This window comes from Meriones unguiculatus, chromosome 20 (assembly GCF_030254825.1).
Source record: "Meriones unguiculatus strain TT.TT164.6M chromosome 20, Bangor_MerUng_6.1, whole genome shotgun sequence".
NCBI classification, from domain to species: domain Eukaryota; kingdom Metazoa; phylum Chordata; class Mammalia; order Rodentia; family Muridae; genus Meriones; species Meriones unguiculatus.
Window position 1 is genome coordinate 20518891 of NC_083367.1, and position 12485 is coordinate 20531375.

A 12485-nucleotide genomic window follows, 5' to 3' on the forward strand; every position below is an offset into this window, starting at 1 on the left:
CCCTACCCTAACAGGTCTCATCAGGACTGTCTGGATCCTCTTTCTTGGTGGTGCAGTCTCCTCCTATCTTCTAATATCTAATTCTCTTTCTCAGTCTCTTTTACTCACATATTTGCATAACACTCTATAGAACGCAGTCATATATCCCCACACACAAGAAACTTACTCTAATGTGAAAATTCCTGTTTAGTACTTGCTCTAGGCATCACCCTTTGATAGCCTGGAACCCTTTCCAGGGAATTTTCTGTAAGCCCTTGGAGAAAAGCCAGCATCGAATTGATGATCCCACTCGCCTTTTCTACTAATAAAAGGACTGGCATAAAAATGGGATCCTGCATGGCGATAAGCTAGAAACCCTGCCCAGATGTAGCCCAGGGAAGCTACAAGTGAGTTCCCTAGTAATGGGAGCAGGGACTGTCTCTGACATGAACTGATTGGCCTGCTCTTTGATCATTGCCCTCTGGGTGGGGGTGGGGGTGAGGGTGGGGGGTGGGGGGGAGGGTGAGATCAGCTTTACCAGGCCACAAGGAAGACAATGCAGCCAGTTCTGATGAGACCTGATAGGCTAGGGTCAGATGGAAGGGGAGGAGGACCTCCCCTATCAGTGGACTGGGGGAGGGGCATAGGAGGAAAAGAAGAGGGAAGGAGGATGGGATTGGGAGGGGACCAGGGAGGTGGCTACAGCTGGGATACAAAATGAATAAACTGTAATTAATTTAAAAAATTAAGTTTAAAAACTGGCTGTGGGCCTTCCTAGATGGTAGAGCTTATTGCCACCACCCAGGCTGAGCCCCTGTCTTTCAAGGACTTCAACTTTAAAGAGTTATTAAAAAAGAAAATGTGAGCCCATGCTCCACCCAGCCCTGTGAGCTACAGGAAGGTCAGTTTTAGAATGTCACTAGGGGAACTCAGTCCCAGAAAAGCATGGCCCAAGTACAGGGTATACTGGCAGGGTTCCCTATTCCTGAAGAATAATCTTTTTCCCTATTCCTGAGCCTGAGTGCAGAATCAACTGCCCCATCCAGAAAGATAAGACCTACAGCTACCTGAGCAAACTGCCTGTGAAGAACGAATACCCCTCCATAAAGCTGATGGTGGAATGGAAACTTAAGGATGCCAAAAACCAAAACCTGTTCTGCTGGCAGATCCCAGTAGATATCAAAGCCTAAGCTCTTTGGTGCCCTGTGTCTGTGTGGGGTGAAAGGCCATGGACGGAGGGAGGGGAATAGACGAGAGATCAGACCTGAAATTGAATCAGTGCCATAAGATGAACAGAATTTCAAGACTGTTTTATGCCTCTCAACCTCCACAAAAGTATCTGCGACCCTACTACTCTTGAGAGTTCAGAGACATTGCCCCCTTGTTGAGGCTGTAGAGGAAGAGACAGAAGATAAGAGGGAGACTGGAGAGATTTTTAGATGAGTCTCCAAGGCTGTTTGCTGTTGGATTAAGGTTGGCAGGCCCCACCTGACAGGATGGGGTCCAGGTTGCTTAGGGATGTCAGATAGCTTGACCCAGGGCTCTCTGTCTGCTGTGAAGGGTGGCTTCCAGGAGACATCCCTCTAGCTGGGTTATTAATTGTCACTTAAGTGCCTCCTGAGTCCCGTGCACCTGGCTAATCAGTCTACTGAATCTCAAAGGTGCCCTCAGCCCTGATGCTTCAACAGCAGTGACTAACTCTCCACTGTATACAGAGTCTGGAGGAGAGGTGTTCTGCCATAGGAGATTAACTGGCTAAGCTCTTGTTTCTTGTTCTTCGGTGGTTTGCATTAAAGTCAATATTTGTTTGCAAAAGAAATGGCTGTGGGTGTAGATAAGCTTGTTGATGTATTTATAGTTTGGAACCAACATTCTAGAGGAAAATTTTTTGCTACACTGATTTCTCTAAAATAAAAATGAAATTGAAACGTTCAATTTTGAGCATTCTGAGTTGGAAGAAGGAGGAAAGCAATAAACTCTGGAAATAATTGTGTGGGGTTTGGGGGTATTGTGGATCCAGGAGAATCATCTGGAAGCTGCTGTGACTCCTCTCATTTCAGCCTTGTCTTCTCCTCACCTCCACATTGCTATAACTTTATTCCCCTCTTTAGAAATTCATCAGTGTCTCTACCAAATTTATAAAATAAAGCTCAATTTAATTTTATTTACCTTGTACTTGGGACTCTATGAATGGCCCCCAGGGGCTTTTCTACTCTCTTCTTTCCCACACAGACCTTTGTCTCTACAAAAAAAAAAAAAAAAAAAAAAAAATGTAATCTTGAGACAGGTTAAATCCTCTCATATATACTCACACAATCTTGGGATGTTCTTCCTATCATTGTTTATCTCAAAGCTTTCAGAACTTACCTCAAATTTTATATTCTCTAGAAAAGTATATAAAACACCCTAACCTTCCACCTGCTTCTCCATCCTGTCCCTATGTTCCTACAATTCCTGATATGACATCTGTGAGAAAACTCTAATTGCTAATCGTTATGCTATGCCATTCCTGGGGAGATGTTAACAAACAGTTACTTATTCCAGATAGAGAGCCAACAAAGGGCCAAATACAGGATACTTCCAGAGTTCAGCTTGATGAGTCAGTGAGTTCTCTTGGGGGGTTATGTACAGGAATATTGGTGAGAGGTAACTTACAGAAGAAGAAATAACCCAAAGACAAATGCATCATAAAACTCCTCACCCAACATGGTGACAGCTTGTGAAAGCTGGAAACCTGAAGCTCAGTGCACACCCTGCAGGTAGTTCTAGAGGTTGGAAAGTGTCCTTTCCAAGTGGCCCAGAGCCTCTACCAGGAAGTTGGCTGCATCTGCTGCTTCTACACCAGGGGCTCTCAACCTGTGGGTCACAGCCCCCTTGGCAAACCTCTGTCTCCAAAAGTGTTTACATTACGATCATAGCAGTGGCAAAAATACAGCTGTGGGGTAGCAATGAAAATAAGTTTATGGTTGAGGGTCACCACAACTTGAAGATTTACAGCATTAGAAAGGCTGAGAAGCACTGTTCTATGCAGCACAGCTGGTTTCTGCTTTTTCTGGGCAGACCTAGCTGGCTGAGACGCTGCTAGGAAGCTCGGTTTGTATAGAAGTCTTTCCGCAGTCGTTACTGCTAACATATGCTTGGAGGGAAGGGCCTCGCAACCTGGTCCCCTTCAGGGGCCTCCTGAAGCTATTTTAGTTCTGTACTTTCAGAGCTTTTGTTTTACCTCTCCATGTAAATACCCTGAGTTTTAACAAACTTCCCTCCATGAGGAAAGGTTTTCAGCTCAGAACTATACTAATCACACTATACTATAACTAACTATAGTCACACTATACTAATTGAGTCACATGACTCTCTTGTCAAGTTTTGGAAGACTTGTTTACCAAATTTATGCTTTCTCAGGAGTGCTCTTATCAACCCTCAGGAGGATCAGTATGCATATACACTATGTGTGTGTGTGTGTGTCTGTCTAGAGAGATGTATCCAGTCTTGATGTTTCTATGGCCTGGCTTGCTGGGCTTCCTAGAGCTCCCTGAGAAGACAGCATCTCGTGATCTGGAGAAGTAGGATAGGATGTTTCATTTATTTTGTGAGCAGAGCTTTGAACTTTCTAAATTACTATGACCTCCATTCAAAACTTATGTTGCTATAAGAATAAATAGAGCTCTGTCTAAAATAATCATCAATTCCTCTAAAATTAGCCACTAGAAATTGTGAGCTGCCTGGCCTGTTTGTAGCTCTCAGCTCCCGTAAGAACAGGCAGTGCTGCAGCATTTGGTGCATCGTCCCAAATCCCTTTATGATGGCTACGTGAGGTCACAGACAGCCATATACAGAAGGATCCCAAGAAACTGACCTTGGAACTTTCCTAGGTGGTGGGCAGTGTTAGAAGTGGGGAAGAAATGGCATTTGGTTTTATTAGCTTGCCATAATGAGGGGACAGCCACCTCTTTCAAGTTACATCTAATAGTTCCTCCACTAAAATACTCATCACACTCTGCTCTGCAGCATTGACGTCTCCTATTTCTCAGGGTCACCCTGAATTTGGCTAAAGTAGTGGAGGATGATGCCTGACCTGCCTATCGTATGACCCCTTATCATCAGGCTGGTTTAAGTAATTTAGGTAAAAGGACTGCACATCTCATTGTTTAGGGCTCTAAAATTGGTCCTTACCTTGTCAATGAGGCCAGTACCTACAAAATGCCTAAGCATGCAGAGTCATGCATGTGCCTGCGTGAGTGAGTGCACTCAGGGACAAAAAGAATAGTCAAGATACAATGAACTTCTATACAGAGACTGTCCTTAAAAGGGAAGTCAATTGTGGGGGATTTCACCACTCATTCCTCTCTTCTCTCTGAAATGAACTGGATGGAACACACAGTTTTCTCCAATCCCAAAAGTCCCAATACTCCTATTCCCTTCAAGGGCACCATGGCCTTGGGGCTCCCCTGGAGCAGCATTAAAGCCTCCCCGCTCTTCCTGGGCATCCAGTTTGGAGTTGCCAGTAAGGGGTTAATCTGAGCCCATACACACAATACTCACACAATACTAGAGGCATCCGCATGGAGGCCTACAGTTGCTGCATAGGCACATTTGGCCCACGTTTCCGAGGAGGCTGTAGTTGTTACTGCACAGAGCTCACTGCCTGCCACTGCTGGACCATTAGTATGGAAATGAGGCATGTGTGTGACAGGTGGCCTTACAACCAACACAATTAACTTTCTCCATTAGCTGATGCTCTGACAAAACAGATGCAGCATCAATAAGCTCCCTCCCCCTCCCCCGACAAAGAAGCGACACATTGCAAAACTCTTATTCCTAAGGAGGGGCAGTGTAATTTCTTCTGTACACACCAAGCGGATGGCACTGGAGTTTGCTTTTGTCCTATTGCAGTGGTTGTTTATTTTTTTTACATTTGCCTCGCATTAATATTGCAGTGCCCTCGTGGGCTAATTATGGTTTTCAACATTCAAGTCATCGCAGACAGGGGAGGGAAGTTGGGGAAAGCAAGATGGGATCTTTGGTTTCAGGAAAGAAATGCAGAGGTGGTTTCCGACTTGGCTGGAAAGGGAGGGGTCCAGGTTTCACTTTTGCTGTTCACTATCACCAGCAGCTCCGAATAATTGCCAGACTTTCAGAAGCTGGTATCTTAAGGAAGGAAAGGCTAGGAGTAAAACAAAATGCTATACTCTAGAAAGCCAGGCATCTTTGGAAATTTTATCTCTATTTTATTAACAGCAACACAGAGACATCTAAAAAGGATTTTTCTGAAACTTTTACTTAGAAGGAATGTGTAGTTGCTTGTTATCTGGATAGCCTTTTTATCTGAATAGCCACTGAGCTTGTCTGGTGTTTTAGGACTGATTTGGGTACAGAACTGTATTTCGACAGGAGCACAATGTAACTCTATACAGCATTCCCAAAAAACGTTTTATATTTGCAGACCATTGTGTATTATAAGCAGAAAATATATTTTGACTCCTAAAAATTATTATATAAAAATGAAAATTTCTAATATGCTTTTCTTTTAGATCTACACTATTTATTATTTCTCTGGTGTCACTGGCCTCACACATACTAGAACAGTACCTTAGAAAAGGCCTATTTTGCTTCATCCCAGAGATGCAAGAATGATCCATCAGTTTACCATATGTAAACTGATAAATGTAATATACCATATAAACAAACAGGAAGAAAAAAACCACATGGTCAACTCATTAAATGCAGAAAAAAACCTTTGGCAAAATCCAACATCCCTTCATGGTAGAAGTTCTGAAGTGATTTGGGACACAAGGAGCAAACTTTAACATAATAAAGGCAGTTTACAGCAAGTCCATAAACAACATCAACTTAAATGGACAGAAACTCAGAGCAAATTCTCTAAAGTCAGGAACAAGACAAGGTTGTCCACTCTCCCTATCTATTTAATATAGTACGTGAAGTCTTTGGATAATAAAATAACTGAAGGTAATTGTGGAAAGAAAGAAGTCAAAATATCTTTATTTGCAGGTGGTATGATAATATACATAAGTGACCCTAAAAGCGCCACCAGAAAACCCTTACTTTAAGCCAATAAACACTTTCAACAAAGTAGCTGAATAAAATTAACTCACAAAAACTAGTAGCCTTATTAAAATGACAGACTGAGAAAAAAATCAGGGAAGCAACACTTTTCACAATGGCCTCAAAAAAAAAAAAATACATTGAGGAAACTGTAACCAAGCAAATGAAAAACTTGTATGATTAAAAAAAAAAAAACTTAAAACATTGAAGAAAGAAATTGAAGAAGATATCAAAAGATAGAAAGATCTCCCATGCACATAGATCAGTAGGATCAAAATAGTAAAAATGGCCACCCTACCAAACGTTATCTGCAGATTCATAGCAATCCCCATCAAAATTTCAACAAAGTTTTTCACAAAACTTGAAAGGACAATTTTCAGCTTTGTATGGAAACACATACACACACATACATACAAATCCAACAACAATAATAAATAAGAAAACTAAAACAATGTTGACTATAAAAGTCAAATTGTACTACAGAGATGTAGTAATAAAAATAGCATGGTATTGACAAAATACAGACACATCAACCAATGGAATTGAACTGAAGACCCAATGTAAAACCATACATCTATGGAGAGCTATTTTTTTTATGAGGAAGCCATAAAGATACACTAAGGGGAAGAAAACATAGCATAGCCAACAAATGGTACAGGTCAAAGTGGATCAGTGCATGTGGAAGAAACCAAATAGGTCTATATTCATCACCCTAAACAAAACTCAACTCCAAATGAATCAAAGACCTCAACATGAAACCAGATACACTAAACCTGATAGAATAGAAAGGAGGAAGTAGCCTTCAACTCGTTGACACAGGAGAAGACTTTCTGAGTAGAACATCAATAGCACAGGCACTAAGACCAATTAATAAATAAAACCTTATTAAACTGAAAAGCTTCTGTGTAGCTTGGACAAACAGCAGCCTCCAAACTGGATTTTTTTTAACCAAATGTACATCCAATAGAGGGCAAATAACTAAGCCAAAAATTAGATATAAAAAAAATAATAATACAACTTAAAAAAATTGGGGTACAGAACTAAGCAGAGAATTCTCAAAAAAAAAAAAAGAAAAAAGAAAAGAAAAAGAAAAAGAAAACTCAAATGCCTGAGAAACGCTTAAATAAATGTTCAACATCCTTAGCCATCAGGTAAAATGCAAATCAAAACTACTCTGAGATTTTATTCTACACTAGTCAGAAAGGATATGGAGTGATGGAATCACTCTTCCACTACTGGTAGGAGTACAAACTTGTACACCCACTATGGATATCAGTGTAGTGGTTCCTCGGGAAGATGAGAATCAATCTACCTCAAGATCCAACTACAGTACCCTTAGGGAAATACCCAAAGGAAACTTCAGAAACCACAGAAACACTTGCTCAACCATGCGCTTTGTTACCCTATTCATAATACCCAGAAATTGCAAACAATCTAGATGATCCTCAACAGAAGAATGAATAAAGAAAATATGATACATTTACACAATGGAGTATTACTCAACCATTAAAAAACAAGAAATCATGACATTTGTAGGTAAATGGATGAGATTAGAAAAAAAGAAATCCTGAGTGAGGTAACCCAGACACAGAAAGTAAAATTTGGACTCTGTTTGGACTCTGTTGGACATCTGTTAAGTCAATGATAACCAAGCTACAATCTACCGAACCACAGAGGTTAGGCATAGAGTAAGGGCCTGTAGGGGGGGGGGGGGGTGCAGCCAGATCTCTCTAGGAAAGAAAAATAAAGGAGATAGTTATGAATAGATAGTGGTGGGGCTGGAGAGGAAGATTAAAGTGGTGAGAAAAAGGAAGAGCTGTCAAGGATGGAGTAAAAAGAGAAACAGTTAAAAGTAAGATTCAATTGAGGGATAGTATGGAGACCTAATACAGCAGAAGCTTCCTAAAATATACACATATATAAAGGCTACATAAATGAAAGGCCAACTAATGGGGGAGACAGAGCCACAACTGGACATCTTATCACCAAATGAAACTTCTACTACTAGCATTGGGGTACATCTAATTGAGTTGCTAGCCAAAGGGGTCCCAGGGGAACCTACAAACAGCTTAGGGTATTGCCAAGACTATAAGTTGCTCTCCACAAATTGATGTCCAGGCCCCATTAGTGTAGACAACACCTACAAAATTCATAGAACAGGAGAAGTCAATCTGCCACCTAAATAGAAACTTCACCCCTTCATACCAGCATATTTGGTACATAAAGGTATCAAATGATACCAAAGATACTACATGGTACCTAAGGAGAAATATAAACTGTAACCCAGTCACAAACCCTTGGGTCTACAAAGGTAGATATGCCTGCAAGATATGCTAATGCAATGGTGACACAAAACTTATGGGCGTAATCAACCAATATCTGATTTGACTTAAGTCCCACCTCTCAAGAGGGAACCCATATCTGACCAAGAAGCTGAGACTAGATAGTCCAAGGACCTAGGGAAAAACTGAAACTACTGTCTTAGTTTGCGTTTCTATTGTTGTGATGAAACACCATGTCCCCAAAAAAAGCAATTTAGAGAGGAAAGAGTTCATTTGATTTAATTTCCATATAACTGTCTATCATTGAAGGAAGTCGGGATAGGAACTCAAACAGGGCAGGAACCTGTAGGCAGGAGCTGAGGTAGAGGTCATGGAGAGGCGCTGCTTCCTGGCTTGCTCCTCGTGGTTTTCTCAGCCTGCTTTCTTATAAAACCAAGGCCCACTGGTCCAGGGATGGAACCACCCACAATGGTCTGGGCCCTCTCTCTTTAATAACTAGTCTTAAAATAATGTTCTGCAGGCTTGCCTACAATCTGGTCTTATGGAGGCACTTTTTCTTAATTAAGGGTTTCTCCAGATGACTTCAGCTTGTGTCAAGGTTGACATAAAACTATCCAAAACAGGCTGGAGAGATGACTCAGAGGTTAAGAGCACTGGCTGCTCTTCCAGAGGTCCTGAGTTCAATTCCCAGCAACCACATGGTGGCTCACAGCCATCTATAATGAGATCTGGTGCCATCTTCTGACATGTAGGCACACATGCAGTACAGAATACGTATAAATAATAAATAAAACTTTTTTAAAAAAAACTATCCAACACAACTACTGTTCTTTAAAAGAAGCAATAAAATGACTCTAAATGACATTGTATTATATTAATATATCAGTGCCTTGCTCAGCCAACATGAGAGAAGCTTCTTCCTGCAGCAGATGGAAACAAATACAGAGACCCATGATCAGATATTAGGCAGAGAGTGAGAGAACTTGGAACACTGAGCCCTAAACAGGAAGTCTTCATCAAATCTTTCCCCTCAGAGTTCAGGGAACCCTGTTGAAAAGGAGGCAGAAAGAGTGTATGAGCAGGAGGGGATGGAGGATACCGTGAAAATAAGTCAACTGGGTTGATGCACAAATGTACTCACAGAGACTGAGGCAACATGCACAGGGCTGCCCAGGTTGGGTCCTAGGGCTGAAAGAAGTGGATATATACCCCTGTCTCTAACTGGGAAGTTATCTCCAACTGATAGCCACTTGAAAGTGAAATTTTAGTTTTCTCTGAGGTAGTCTCACTGGGGAAATGACTACTTTTAGGAGGAGGCTGCATGCCCAGCAGTAGACAGGCAGCAGAAAGCTCGCTCAGTGGCATCTTTGGCAGTTTCTTGTCTCATAACGTCATGTCAGGGCTTTTCCTTTTTTTTTTTAATCTTATTTTATTTACGTATATATTTAATTTTTTCTCCTTTTTTCCCCTACAGGTCCTTTGTGTATACATCATGGCATCCAACTTCGTGTGCTCATGGACTCTTGAGTGTGTGAACAATGAGCAAATGTAAGATCAGAGAGCAGCTGTCCTTCTCAGACCCTCCTTCTATAGCAGTACTTACAAGGCCAGTGCGCCTGCCTATTTCCAGGCTTTTCTGCTCCAGTGTTCTAGGTGCTAAGGGCTACAACAGACATGAAGAAAAACCGAGTCCTCCAAACAAGCTCCTCCACTCCACACAGCGCGCATTGTTATGGTGATGAGACAGAGCTCAGACTGGGAAGGGATTATGGAACATCTTAGAGCAAAAGGGCATTTTTCCCTGTCTTCATAGTTCTTGCCCAGAATGCCTGTTTCTGAAGTAATCTAAAGGCTTCCCTCCCTTCCTTCAGTTGCCATAGTACTCAGAAAGAAAATAGCTGTATCTTTTTATTATTATTAATTTAACATGGAAAACTAACATATTTCACTAAATATAAAGAATGGGTTCTTAACATTTCTTTTCTTTTCTTTTCTTTTTTTTTTTTTTTTTTTTTTTTTTTTTGGCTTTCCCAAATCCAAGGACAGCCAATGATTTTTATTACCTATCAAACTTAGAAAAAAATAATATAATGGATTTATATCAGTGTTTCTCTTAGTTGAAAAAAATCCACAACAGTATTTTTTTTTCTAGTATAAGTCCTGCTGACTGATGCCAGAAACAGATACTAAAACCCTAACAGTGGTGACTTCCACACTCAGGCTTGTCCAGCACTGGGGCTTATCTGGTACTGGAAGAGAATCCGGACAATGATGTGGTGAGTGCCCCGGCTTTTCAGGCAGCCAGGCTTACTCTGGGCTAAATAATCAATATGAAGGAATTCAATGTTACATTCTCCCCTAATAGTGTAAGAGTCCTAATGTATAAAACACCTTCAAGGAAACTGTTTGGATGGTGATGCCTGACCTGCTCTCTCTATACACCCTGGGGTGTGTGGCCCCTTCCCTCCCTGAGAACTCTGGGGATATCTCAATTCCAAGACTAGGCATCCTGGCAGGGACACAAAAAGATTTTCAAGAGAGTCCAGAAGTGACCAAGGTGACTGGCAATCCTGTGTACCCTCTCCTCAGGCAGGTAAAAGCCAGAGATAGTATAGCTGGTATTTCAAGTGCTGATTTCTGGACATTCTGGCTTCTCAGTAGCAATACAACCCAGCCAATTACATCTTCAGCTTATGCTAAGGTATCGCTCATATTTGTAGCACCTCCCTTTAAGAAGAGAGTGGACATCAGTGCACCTCCGCAAACAGTGAGAATGTGTGAACGCGTACTGTCCTGGCTTCTACTCCGGTTTCGAATACTCTGGTTCTTTTGCTTTTCTGTATATTCTTCTAGTCGAAGAAGCTACTTGACCCAATACTTGGAACAGAGTTCTTCATCCATGAAATGAGGGTGGGCAGGTGACCCATCTTTATAGGCCAGGACAATTAAGCCAAACTGAGCCTGAAAACTGTAGTGGGTATTATGGTTTACCGCACCCAGGGATGCCACAACTTGTGGTGGGTTGTTGTTTGTACTTTGGTGTTTCTGATGTCTTCTAGTCGATCACACACAGCTTGCCCTGTTACTCAGCCACACAGTCCAGCAGCCCCACGTCCTTCAAGGCCTGGTGCTGGACAGCACTCTCCAGAGCGTGCACAGCATTGATTTCTTTAAAAATATGCTGGACGCTTTTGATGTAGCCACATGGGGGGGTGCTCTTCTCTCCCTTTTCGGTTCTCCTGGGATGAAAGCATGCTTCCCAAGGCTTCAGGGAACTGTCTGCCCTGTAAAAACATGTTTGAATTATATCCTTCAAATCCTTCTCCTTCCAGCTCCAGAACCATCCGCTGCTTTCATCTCTCCAAAAAGAAAATTTGTTCTGGTGGCATGGTCTGCTAAAAGATGCCTGTCATGCTGGTGTCACATTTCTCTGCAAAGGGATAGTCAAAGGACTTGAAAAACCACTTATGTTCGAGTTCACATTTCTCTCATCATTGAAGATGGAAACCAGTTTTGAGGAACTCTTGCCTGCTGCTCTTGCTTTTGAGCCTTATGCTTACTCACAGGACTGTAGAGGACATCATTTTCTTTGAACAATGACTCTGGACTCTGGACAAGACAGACTGTAAGAAAGGAGAATTTTTTGCTTGGCTTACTGCTTCATAAGAGTTGGGTGTTTTTTTGTTTTGTTTTGTTTTCTTCTGACTACACAAATAAGAGTAAGTAAAAAAAATCCAATAAGAGGGCTTAGATTTACCGGATTTACTGTTGAAATTTCTAAGCAGCCTGCAGATGGTCAGAAATGGCTTCATGTTTAGACTTTCCCCCTTACTTTTCTCTAGTCTGTAATGGTTAAAAGCATATTGTACTATTATCTGAGATGCCACCACGCTTTTATACCCAGGACCCAAACAACCTCTCAGGACCCATAGGTTCTCAACATTTCTAAAGAAAATACAAGCAAATAATCTCCAAAGTAGAACTGTGCTATGTGATAGAATGCAGACACCAAAGTCATGTGTTATGTGATTCATTTATATAAAAAAAATAGAATAGCAATGGACTGCGGGTGTGGCTCCAAGGGGGGGAGGGTGCTTACCCAGCATGGGAAGTCCTGATTCTGGGGGAAAGGTCAGAATCAATGAACCTATAGACAGACCA

At 41.6% G+C, this 12485-nt stretch overlaps 2 pseudogenes; one reads left to right on the forward strand and one right to left on the reverse strand.

Annotated features, from left to right (window-relative positions):
• The first annotated feature begins 757 nt into the window (after positions 1-757).
• On the forward strand, positions 758-1169 carry LOC110557642 (NPC intracellular cholesterol transporter 2-like; annotated as a pseudogene).
• Positions 1170-11015: 9846 nt separating this feature from the next.
• Positions 11016-12136, reverse strand: LOC110557643 (mitochondrial genome maintenance exonuclease 1-like; annotated as a pseudogene).
• Between the last annotated feature and the right edge of the window lie 349 nt (positions 12137-12485).